Source organism: Eumetopias jubatus, unplaced genomic scaffold, assembly GCF_037043125.1.
Source record: "Eumetopias jubatus isolate StellerSeaLion01/CBP00866 unplaced genomic scaffold, mEumJub1_p1.0 scaffold_11, whole genome shotgun sequence".
Lineage (NCBI taxonomy): Eukaryota > Metazoa > Chordata > Mammalia > Carnivora > Otariidae > Eumetopias > Eumetopias jubatus.
In genome coordinates this window covers 59,692,876-59,705,885 of record NW_028274817.1, presented here as the reverse complement: position 1 = coordinate 59,705,885, position 13,010 = coordinate 59,692,876, and the positions used below count along the sequence as shown (strand labels likewise).

The following is a 13,010-nucleotide window of genomic DNA, read 5'->3' as shown; positions in this document are numbered from 1 at the left end:
AAAAAGTGACAAAGACTAGAAAGTAACAGTTTAAATCTCCAGGAACAATGACAAAACAAATAACAAAATTGCACTAAATACATATCTCTCAATAATTACTCTGAATGTAAATGGACTAAACACTCCAATCCAAGACATAGCATTTCAGAATGGAGAGAAAATCAAGACCAATCTATATGTTGCCGACAAGGTACTGATTTTAGATTTAAAGAGACCGTGCTCGCTTCGGCAGCACATATACTAAAATTGGAACGATACAGAGAAGATTAGCATGGCCCCTGCGCAAGGATGACACGCAAATTCGTGAAGCGTTCCATATTTTTATGCTGAGTGAAATAAGTCAATCAGAGAAAGACATGTATCACATGACCTCACTGATATGAGGAATTCTTAATCTCAGGAAAGAAACTGAGTGTTACTGGAGTGGTTGGGGGTGGGAGGGATGGGGTGGCTGGGTGATAGATATTGGGGAGGTTATGTGCTACGGTGAGCGCTGTGAATTGTGCAAGACTGTTGAATCACAGATCTGTACTTCTGAAACAAATAATACAACATATTTTAAGAAAAAAGAAAAAGAAGAAGATAACAGGAGAGGAAGAAAAGGGGAGTATGTCAGAGGGGGAGACGAACCATGAGAGATGATGGACTCTGAAAAACAAACTGAGGGTTCTAGAGGGGAGGGGGTAGGGGGATGGGTTAGCCTGGTGATGGGTATTGAGGAGGGCACGTTCTGCATGGAGCACTGGGTGTTATGAACAAACAATGAATCATGGAACACTGCACCAAAAACTAATGATGTAATATATGGTGATTAACATAACAATAAAAAAATTAAAAAAAAAAAAGAATAGATTTAAAGAGACCTACAGATTGAAAGTGAGTGGATGGAGAAATATTTATCATTAAAATGGACATCAAAGAAGGAGTAGCAATATTTATAACAGAAAATAAATTTTAAACCAAGACTAACAAGAGATGAAGAAAGGGACTATATCATAATAAAGGGGACTATCCAACAAGGAGATCTAAGACTTGTAAATATTTATGCCCCCAACATGGGTGCATCCAAATATATAAAACAATTAATAACAAACATAAAGGAACTCATTGACAATAAAAATTAGTAGGAGATTTTAACACCCCACTTACATCAGTGGACAGATCATCTAAGCAGAAAATTAGCAAGGAAAATTGGCTTAGAATGGCACAAGGGATGAGAAGGACTTAACAGATATATTCAGAACATGCCATCCTAAAGCAGCAAAATACACATTCTTTTCAAGTGCACATGGGACATTCTCCAGAATAGATCACATACAAGTTTACAAATCAAGCCTCAACAAATACAGAAAGATTGAGATCACACCATGCTTCTCTTCTATCCACATCACTATGAAACTTGGAGTCAACCAGAAGAAAAAATTCTGGAAAGACCACAAATATATGGAGATTAAACAACATGATACTAAACAATGAATTGATCATCCGGGAAATTAAAGAAGAAATCTCCCTCTCTGATTTCTTCCCATTCAGTTTTCCCTCCCTTCTGCTATGGTCCTCTGTGCTATTCCTTAAGTTCCACATATCAGTGAAACCATATGAAAATTGTCTTTACCTGCTTGACTTATTTCACTTAGCACAATCCCCTCCAGTTCCATCCATGTCGATGCAAATGGTGGGTATTCATGCTTTCTGATGGTTCAATAATATTTCATTGTATATATGTACCACATCTTCTTTATCCATTCATCTGTTGTAGGACATCTTGGCTCCTTTCACAGTTTGGCTACTGTGGACATTGTTGCTATGAACACTGGGGTACATGTGCCACTTCTTTTCACTACATCTGTATCGTTGAGGTAAATAACTAGTAGTGAAATTGCTGGGTCTTTGGGTAGTTCTATTTTTAACATCTTGAGGAAACTTCATACTGTTTTCTACAGTGGCTGTAGCAGCTTGTATTCCCACCAACAGTATAAAAGCCTCCCCTTTCTTCACATCCTCACCAACATTTGTTGTTTCCTGTTTTGTTAATATTTGCCATTCTTTATCTATAGTATCATTTGCAAATATCTTCTCCCATTCCGTGGGTTGGTTCTTAGTTTTGCTGACTGTTTCCTTTGCTGTGCAGAAGCTTTTTATCTTGATGAAGTCCCAAACGTTCATTTTCCCTTTTGTTTCCCTTGCCTTTGGAGATGTGTCTTGAAAGAAGTTGTTGTGACCAATGAATCATTGAACACTACATCAAAAACTAATGATGTACTATACAGTGGCTAACTGAACAAAATAAAAAAATAAAATTTATTACAAAAAATAAATGATGATAGTGGATATCAAATCTTAAGTTATTTAAATAATCTGGATCTATATATAACAATGATAAGCTGTTTTATTTAATATGCTAGTAAAAACAATACACCATTAGTAACAATATTCAAAATTGCTTAAAGTTGTTAATCAATTTGTTAGCTATTACAATTTTAAAATACCATTTTTTGGCTTTATCAAGGTATAATTGACAGATAAAATTATATATATAAATATATATATTTAAAGTGCACATGTGGTGATTTGATTTTCCAAAGAGGATATACAGACACATGAAAAGATGCTCAACATCTTTTGGATGAAATGGATGAAAGACCTAAATGTGAGACAGGAAGCCATCAAAATGCTAGAGGAGAACACAGGCAGTAATCTTTTTGACATGTGCCTTAGCAACTTCTTACTAGATATGTCTCCAGAGGCAAGGGAAACAAAAGCAAAAATAAACTATTGGACCTTAATCCAAATAAAAATATTGAGTGCATTGAAGGAAACAACAAAACTAAAAGGCAACCTTTGGAATGGGAGAAGATATTTGCAAATGCCATATCTGATAAGGGGTTAGTATCCAAAATCTATAAAGAAATTATAAAATTCAACACTCACAAAATCAAATATCCAGTTAAAAAACAGGCAGAAGACATGAATAGACATTTTTCCAAAGATGACATACAGATGGATAACTGACATATGAGAAGATGCTCAACCTCCCTCATAATCAAGGAAACAGAAATCAAAACTACAATGAGATAACACCTCATACCAGTCAAAATGGCTAACATAAACAACACAGGAAACAGCAGGTGTTGACAAGGATGGGGAGAAAGGGGAACCCTCTTACACTCTTGGTAGGGATGCAAAGTTGTGCAGCCACTCTGGGAAATAATATGGAACTTCCTCAAAAAGTTAAAAATAGATCTGCCCTAGGATCCAGCAATTGTACTACCAGATATTTACCCAAATGATACAAAAATACTGATTTGAAGGGATACATGTACCCCAATGTTTATAATAGCATTATCAACAATAGCCAAATTGTGGAAAGAGCCCAAATATCCATCGAATGATGAATGGATAAGGAAGATGTGGTATATATATATATATATATATATATATATATATATATATATAGAATGGAATGGAAAGAAAACAGATGAACATAGGGGCAAGAAAGAGAGGCAAACCATAAAACAGACTCTGAACTGTAAAGAATAAACAGATGTTGCTGGAGGGGAGCTGGGCAGGGTGATGGGTTAAATGGGTGATGGGTATTAAGGAGGGCACTTTTTGTGATGAGCACTGTGTATTGTATGTAAGTGATGAATCAGTAAATTCTACACCAGAAACTAATATTATACTGTCTGTTAACTAACTAGAATTTAAATAAAAACTTGAAAAAATGTAAATGTAAATCTGGATCACATTGAAAGTCATATTGAGGAGCACAGATTTCATCTCTGAGGAATGGATTTAGGAGTGAAAATATTTATTGTGGATTAAAGGCTGAGGAAAGCTAAAGTCTACTAAAGTTTGCATATTGAGTTTGTAGGATTCACAGATACTCACCCTAATCATTATATCTATAAAGATGAGTAAAGAATAACAATAAATCAAAATAACACATTCAATGGAGTTTGGCTTCCAAAGTAAAAAAAAAAAATCATCTAACAGTCTTAATCACACTGAGGACAAAAGGAATTTGATAATAGATCTTACCCTATACATTTGAAACTTTCTCTGCCCCAAGAGTCCATAGTAAACATATGTCTCTTTTTGATGAGTAGAGACAGATTTTTCTAATGGGATGCAGAATACAAAAAAAATCACTCTGAAAAAAAGTGGCCCAAAATCTAGCCCAAGTATCCAGTTTCCAGAAATTTAGTTTGAAGGGGAGTCCAAAATGGAAAGGTGAGAAGACTGTAACTACTATTAGAAGACTTAAGGATGGTAAAGCAAACATCATTGTGTGATTTATGGAAAAGTTATTTAGGCACAAGTGGCAAATAATTATATTGAGTTAAATTATAGAAGAAAAATTTAAAGGTATATGGTAACAATTTTAAAGTTGTTTTCTAATTTGTTTACATACAATTTTTCATAATATTATAATTGTATTTATGAGGTGTTGGTTTTAATCTCTCCTCTCATTTATGATTTTATTTTTGTTCTCTTTTCTTTTTGGTAAGTCTGACTAGAGGATTATTAATTTTTTCTTTTTTTTTTTCAAAGGACCAGCTCCTGGTTTCATTGATTTGTTCTATTGTTTTTTAGTTTCTATATCATTTATTACTGCTCTAATCTTTATTTCCCTTCTGCTCGGTTTAGGCTTTGTTTGTTGTTCTTTTTCTACCGCCTTTAAGTGTAAGGTTAGGTTGTTTATTTCAGTTTTCTTTTTTTTTATTATGTTATGTTAATCCCCATACATTACATCATTAGTTTTTGATGTAGTGTTCCACGATTCATTTTTGCATATAACACCCAATGCTCCATGCAGAACATACCCTCTTTAATACCCATCACCAGGCTAACCCATCCTCCCAACCCCCTCCCCTCTAGAACTCTCAGTTTGTTTCTCAGAGTCCATAGTCTCTCATGGTTCGTCTCCCACTCCGATTCCCCCCCTTCGTTCTTCCCCTCCTGCTATCTTCTTCTTCTTTTTTTTTTTTAACAAATAATGTATTATTTGTTTCAGAGGTACAGATCTGTGATTCAACAGTCTTGCACAATTCACAACACTCACCATAGCACATACCCTCCCCAATATCTATCACACAGCAACCCCATCCCTCCCACCCCCCCACCACTCCAGCAACCTTCAGTTTGTTTCCTGAGATTAAGAATTCCTCATATCAGTGAGGTGATATGATACATGTCTTTCTCTCATTGACTTATTTTGCTCAGCATAATACCCTCCAGTTCCATCTACGTCGTTGCAAATGGCAAGATTTCATTCTTTTTGATGGCTGCATAATATTCCATTGTACATATATACCACATCTTCTTTATCCATTCATCTGTCTATGGGTGTCTTGGATCTTTCCACAGTTTGGCTATTGTGGACATTGCTGTTATAAACTTTGGGGTGCACATACCCTTTCAGATTCCTACATCCCTACATTATCTTTGGGTTAAATACCCAGTAGTGCAATTGCTGGATCGTATGGTAGCTCTATTTTCAACTTTTTGAAGAACCTCCATACTGTTTTCCAGAGTGGCTGCACCAGTTTGCATTCTCACCAACAGTTTAGGAGGGATCCCCTTTCTCCACATCCCTGCCAAAATCTGTCATTTCCTGACTTGTTAATTTTAGCTATTCTGACTGGTGTGAGGTGATATCTCATTGAGGTAATATCTCATTGAGGTGTTGATTTGGATTTCCCTGATGCCGAGCAATGTTGAGCACTTTTTCATGTGTCTGTTGGCCGTTTGAATGTCTTCTTTGGAAAAATGTCTGTTCATGTCTTCTGCCCATTTCTTGATTGGATCATTTGTTCTTTGGGTGTTGAGTTTAAGAAGTTCTTTATAGATTTTGGATACTAGCCCTTTATCTGATGTGTCATTTGCAAATATCTTCTCCCATTCTTTCAGTTGTCTTTTGGTTTTGTTGACTGTTTCTTTTGCTGTGCAAAAGCTTTTTATCTTGATGAAATTCCAGTAGTTCATTTTTGCCGTTGCTTCCTTTGCCTTTGGCGATGTTTCTAGGAAGAAGTTGCTGTGGCTGAGGTCGACGAGGTTGCTGCCTGTGTTCTGCTTTAGGATGTTGATGGACTCCTGTCTCACATTTAGGTCTTTCAACCATTTGGAGTCTATTTTTGTGTGTGGTGTAAGGAAATGGTCCAGTTTCATTCTTCTGCATGTGGCTGTCCAATTTTCACAACACTATTTGTTGAAGAGACTGTATTTTTTCCATTAGATATTTCTCTGCTTTGTCGAACATTAGTTGACCATAGAGTTGAGGGTCCATTTCTGGGCCCTCTATTGTGTTCCATTGATCTATGTGTCTGTTTTTGTGCCAGTACCATACTGTCTTGATGATGACAGCTTTGTAATAGAGCTCGAAGTCCAGAATTGTGATGCTGCCAGCTTTGCTTTTCTTTTTCAACATTCCTCTGACTATTCGAGGTCTTTTCTGGTTCCATAGAAATTTTAGGATTATTTGTTCCATTTCTTTGAAAAAAGTGGATGGTATTTTGATGGGGATTGCATTGAATGTGTAGATTGCTCTAGGTAACATTGACATCTTCACAATAATTTTTTTTTCCAATCCATGAGCATCAAACCTTTTTCCATTTCTTTGTGTCTTCCTCAATTTCTTTCATGAGTATTTTATAGTTTTCTGAGTACAGATTCTTTGCCTCTTTGGTTAGATTTATTCCTAGGCATCTTATGGTTTTGGGTACAATTGTAATTGAGATCGACTCAATTTCTCTTTCTTCTGTCATTGGTGTATAAGAATGCCACTGATTTCGGGCGCCTGGGTGGCTCAGTTGGTTAAGCGACTGCCTTCGGCTCAGGTCATGATCCTGGAGTCCCGGGATCGAGTCCCGTATTGGGCTCCCTGCTCAGCAGGGAGTCTGCTTCTCCCTCTGACCCTCTTCCCTCTCGTGCTCTCTCTCTCTCTCATTCTCTCTCTCTCAAATAAATAAATAAAATCTTTAAAAAAAAAAGAATGCCACTGATTTCTGTGCGTTGATTTTTATCCTGCCACTTGACTGAATTCCTGTATGAGTTCTAGCAGTTTTGGGGTGGAGTCTTTTGGGTTTTCCATATTAAGTATCATATCTACAAACAGTGAGAGTTTGACTTCTTCTTTGCTAATTTGGATGCCTTTTATTTCTTTTTGTTTTCTGATTGCGGTGGCTAGGACTTCTAATACTATGTTGAATAGCAGTGGTGATAGTGGACATCCCTGCTGTGTTCCTGACCTTAGGGGGAAAGCGCTCAGTTTTTCCCCATTGAGATTTCTTTTTATGTTAGGACTCTATTGCTATACACTTTCCTCTTTGACCACTTTTAATGCATCCCAAAGGTTTTGGACAATTGCATTTTTATTGTAATTTATTTCTATGCATTTTTAAATTTCTTCTTTGATTTTTTTGGTTCACTGTTTAGTATCATGTTATTTAATCTCCATATATTTGTGGTCTTTCCAGATTTTTTCCTGTGGTTGTCTTCAAGTTTCTTAGTGTTGTGTTCAGAAGAGATGCACAGTATGATCTCAGTCATTTTGTACTTGTTGAGGTCTGATTTGTAAACTTATATGTGATCTATTCTGGAGAATGTCCCATGTGCACTTGGAAAGAATGTGTATTGTGCTCCTTTAGGATGAAATGTTTTGAATATACCTGTTAAGTCCATCAGGTCCCTTGTGTAGTTCTAAGCCATTGTTTCCTTTTTAATTTTCTGCTTATATGATCTGACCATTGATGTAAGTGGGATGTTAAAATCCCCTACTATTATTGTCTAATTATCAATGAGTTCTTTTATATTTGTTATTATTATTTTATGTATTTGGTTGCTTCCATATTTGATGCATAAATATTTCAATTCTTAGAACTTCCTGTTGGATTTTCCCTTTTATTATGATGTAGCACCCACCTCTATCTCTTCTTACAGTCTCTGGTTTAAAATCTATTTTGTCTGGGCACCTAGGTGGCTCAGTAGGTTAAGTGTCTGCCTTTAGCTCAGGTCATGATCTCAGGTTCTGGCTCCTTTCTCAGGGGGGAGTCTGCTTCTCCCTCTCCCTCTATTCTCTTTTCCAACTCATGCCTTCTTTCTCTTTCTCTCTCTCTCAAATAAACAAATAAATAAATAAAATCGTTAAAAATAAAAGAAAATTTGTTTTGTCTGTTATAAGTATTCCTACTCTGGGTTTCTTTTGATGTCCATTTGTGTGAGAAGTATTTCTCAATTCCCTCACTTTCAATCTGCAGGTATCTTTAGGTATAAAATGAGTCTCTTGTAGGCAGCATATAGATGGGTATTGCTTTCTCTCCATTCTGAGACTGTCTTTTTTTTTTTTTTCCAGGTCAGAATGGAAAGTTTTCTTTTTTTTAAATTTAAATTCAATTTAATTAACATATAGTGTACTGTTAGCTTCAGAGGAAGAATTTAGTGATTCATCAGTTGCATATAACACCTAGTGCTCATTTTATCACATGTCCTCCTTAATGCCCATCACCCAGTTACACCATGCCCCACCCACCTCCCCTGCAGCAATCTTCAATTGAAGGAGACAAGCTATGAGACTCTTAACTATAGTAGACAAACTGAGACCATGTGTCTTTTGACTGAAGCATTTAGTCCATTACATTCAGAGTAATTATTGATAGATATGCATTTATTGCCATGTCATTACTTGTTTTCTCATTGATTCTGGAAATTTTCTCTGTTCCTTTCTTGTCTTCATCACTTTCAGCATTTCCTTTCCACTCAAAGATTCCCCTTTAATATTTCTGCAGGGCTGGTTTAGTGGTCACAAACTCCTTTAGTTTGTTTGTCTAGGAAACAGCTTATTTCTCCTTCTAGTTTGAATGATAGCCTTGATGGATAGAGTGTTCTTGGCTGCAGATTTTTCCCATTCAGCACATTGAATATATCATTTCACATCCTCCTGGTTTGCCAAGTTTCTGTTGAGAAATCTCCAGCTATCCTTATGGTTCTTCCCTTGTACAAAAGAGACTTCTTTTGTCTTGCCTCTTTTAAGATTATTTTCTTTATCACTGTATTTTGCAAATTTAATTACAGTATTTCTTGGTGTTGGACTGCTTTTGTTGATTTTTGATGGGAGTTCTCAGTGCCTCCTGGATCTGGTTGTCTATTTCCTTCCCCAGATTAGGGAAGTTTTCAGCCATTATTTCCTCAAAAGGATTTTCTGCCCCCTTTTATCTCTCTTCTTCTTCTGGGACTTCTATAATATAAAAGTTATTATGTTTGATGGAGCCACTGATAGCCCTAAGTCTATTCTCATGTTCCATATTTCTTCTTTCTCTCCTTTGTTGAGTTCCAATGTTTTCCAATATTTTGTCTTCTATATCACTTACACACTTCTTCACTTCTTGCAGCTTTGTGTTCATTTTATGAAACATTTCCAATCACAGTATTGCATTTTTCATTTCTGACATTATTTTTTAACCCTTTTATCTCTGTGGTAAGGGTTTTCCTGAAGTCTTCCATTCTTTTATCAAGCCCAGTGAATATCTTTATGTTTGTTGCTTTAATTCTCCAACAGGCATGTTATTTATGTCTGTTTTTCTTAGATCTCTAGCCATGATCTTATCTTGTTGTTTAATTTGGGATTAATTCCTCCATCTTTACATTTTCTCTAAGTTTCTGTCTTTGTATTACAACAGACCATTATGTTTCCTACTCCTGAGAATAATGGCTTAATGAAGAATAGGATGTATAATGTCCAGGGCCTGGCACTTCTGTGAGTGTCTCTCTCTCTGGTGTGTGCTGTTTACACTTTCCTGCTGTGTTTTGCCTACTCTATCCTTTGGGCTAGTTGTCTGCAGAGGCTCTCCTTGCCTTCAGTGGGCAGTATTTCTTCCCTGGCCAGAATGTGGTGAGTTTTAACTAAGTGTGTTCTGGTCTCCTTGTTAAATGAGACCTTATAATACTTCCACTAAATTGATGCCCTACAGAACTCTGGTTGGGAGATGTGTGTGGGCAGGGGTTTGTGCTGGTCTTCTGGGGAGGGGCCTGCCATGCTAAGACTGAGGCGAGCTTGACAGAGTACAGCAGTACCACCAGATCACAGTTGTGTGGGACTTGGTGTAAGCAGGCTAGGCAGCCAGGGTCTTGGCTGTACTGCTTATAGCAGGTGGCTCTGTGTTTATACTGAGGAGCAGGGGGAGGGAAATGGGGCCAGGCTGCTCCTTTGTCCCTGGAGAGAAGTCTCTGTGCACACTTACTTTCAGGGAATCACTCCTAGAAATATAAACAATTCCCCTTACCCTGCATGTGTCCCAGGGGCTTTTCAGATACTGGTTTTCACACTGTCCCTGGGTTGTTTGTCTGCCTTTCCTCCAGGAGTAGCACAGTGCCCCTCTGGGCTCTATTCCACCCAAGACTGCTGACTTTTAAAAACAAGCTTTAGGTACGTGGTGTGGCCTGAGACTGCACTGGTCTTTTGAGGGAGGGTTCTGCTGGGCTGGGACTGAGGCAAGCTTGACCTGGAAGGACAGTAGAGTCAGAGTGCTGGGGTGTGGGACATGGTGTAAGCAAGTTAGGCAGCCAGTGTAGGAGCTGAGCTGCTTTTTTCTGCAGGTGGTTCTGTATTTACGCTAAGGGGTGAGGGAGGGAAATGGCTCCAGCCAGCTCCTTTGTCCCAGGAGCGGCTTCCCCGTGAATGTTCACTCTCAGGGTTGCACTCCAAGAAGAGCAAATAATCTCTCCACTTTGTGCTGCAGGCATTCCTCAGACTGCTGTTTCCAAGCTATCTGTCCCCTGTGCTGTTTGCCTGACTTCACTCCATGAGTAAGTAGGGCACCCCCCTCAGTGTTCTATCCCAGCAATGCTACCAACCTTTAAATCTCCAGTCTTTAAGCCCTGCTAGTTAAAAGAAGTAATGAAAATTAGCCCCTCTTGTTTTCCCATCCAATGGCTTTGAGGAAATTTTCTTCTTGTCATTCCCCTGTGTGCTCCTCTCTCTCTCACCTTTCTCCATAACCACAAGTCCCTCCTCTTGGCAACACCCTGGATTCATTTCTCCTCCAAACCACTATCTGCACTTCCTACCTTCTTTGATGTGGCTTCTTCTCTCTCTTTAGTTGTGGAGTTTTGTCTGTCAGTGTTCAGGTTTACTTCTGGGATAGTTAGAAAGATTTGATGGTTATCTAGTTATGTTCATGGAACAAGACAAGCCTAGGGTCTTCCTACTCCACTGCCATCTTCTCTCCCTTATCAAAAAGTTAGATGGTAACTTTTAGTGTAATCTACAAAATGAGAAGACAAATGTATTCAATCTAATGTTTTAAAAATTACATCAATCCCCCAAATTGGAGATACTATTAGATGTTAAAATTTCTCACAATATATACAAAAATATTTTAAGGTTAAAAGTAATTTATGATTTGTTTTAGAGCAAACCATACTTGCAGTCTTGTGTTGGGAGATGTGCAACAGTTAATCAGTCTTTCATCTTACCTGAGTTTTAATTAAGGAACAGAAAAATGTACTATGTAATATTCTGCAAAGCCAGTCACAGACATCTGCTGGAAGTACATGATGAATTTGAGCAGGCTAGTGCAATGGACAGAAGGAAAGAGTAATCAAGCACACAGAAAGAGCATCCAGATATAATACATGAAATTGAGGGGCAAACCCCAATGAAAGGTTAATAAAGTTTAAGGATCCACAAAGAGTAATTTTAAAACACAAAGGAAAGAGGGGTGCCTGGGTGGCTCAGATGGTTAAGCATCTGCCCTCAGCTCAGGTCATGATCCCAGGGTCGTGGGACTGAGTCCCACATCAGGTTCCCTGCTCAGCGGAGACCCTGCTTCTCCCTCTCCCTCTGCTGCTCTCCCTGCTTGTGCACTCTCGCTCTCTCTGTCAAATAAATAAATAAAATCTTTTTAAAAAAATAAATAAACACAAAAGAAAGAAATGAAAATATATTTCACAAGATAATGAGATCTAATAAAAAAGTTTAAGGCCTGACTATCCACTTCAAGATGTACAGGAAGAATACTGATTCAGGGGACAAGGGAATAACTGGAATTGGTTCATTTTTCAATATCATAAGAAGAAGAAAATAAGAAAGAAAAGGAGGAGGGAAAAGTCCATGATCTTGCTTGAGTCAAATAGAAAGATAGTATTTTGGGGAAGACTGTGCCAACAAAATAAATGAGCATAGTAAAAAGTATACCAATGTTGGGACTCCTTGAAAATGGTAGTATTTCTTTACTGCACTTACAGAAGAAATACACATTTCTTTTTTTTTTTAGGATTTTATTTATTTATTTGACAGAGAGATACATAGCAAGAGGGGAACACAAGCAAGGGGAGTGGGAGAGGGAGAAGCAGGCTTCCCGCTGAGCAGGAAGCCACTATCCCAGGACCCTGGGATCACGACCTAAGCCAAAGGCAGACACTTAATGACTGAGCTACCAGGTGCCCCAGAAATACACATTTCTGACATATACTATCTATTCCCTGTCAATGAACATTCATTTCCTGTATACAGAATAGGGGCCAAATGCTAGACTCCCACATGTGAAGAAAATTTGGGCTTCAAGACTTCACAAACTTTTCGTACTACTTTAACAGAAATTGAACAACTAGAGCTGCGTGCGATCTCCTCTAGGATTTTGATGGTTTTCTGTCTCACATTTAGGCCTTTCATCCATTTTGAATTTACTTTCCTGTATTGTGTAAGTAAGTGCTGCAGTTTCTTTCTTTTACATATTGTCCAGTTTCCCCAACACTATTTTTTGAAGAGACTGTCTTTTTCCCTTTGGATATTTTTCATGCTTTGTCAAAGATTAATTGGTCATATAGTTGTGGATATATTTTTGGGTTTTCCATTCTGTTCCATTGATCTACGGGTCTACTTTTTTGTCAGTACCATACTGTCGTGGTCACTACAGCTGTGTAATATAACTTGAAGTCTGGAATTGTGATTATTCCAACTCTGCTTATGTTCTTCATGGTGGCTTTAGCTAGTCCAGGTCTTTTGTTGTTCC

At 37.7% G+C, this 13,010-nt stretch overlaps 1 non-coding gene across 1 annotated transcript; it reads left to right on the top strand.

Moving 5' to 3' along the window:
- Positions 1-216: 216 nt before the first annotated feature.
- LOC114207577 (U6 spliceosomal RNA) lies at positions 217-323 on the top strand. The gene has a single exon (XR_003608878.1). It is a non-coding gene; the product is annotated as a U6 spliceosomal RNA (small nuclear RNA).
- Positions 324-13,010: the final 12,687 nt, after the last annotated feature.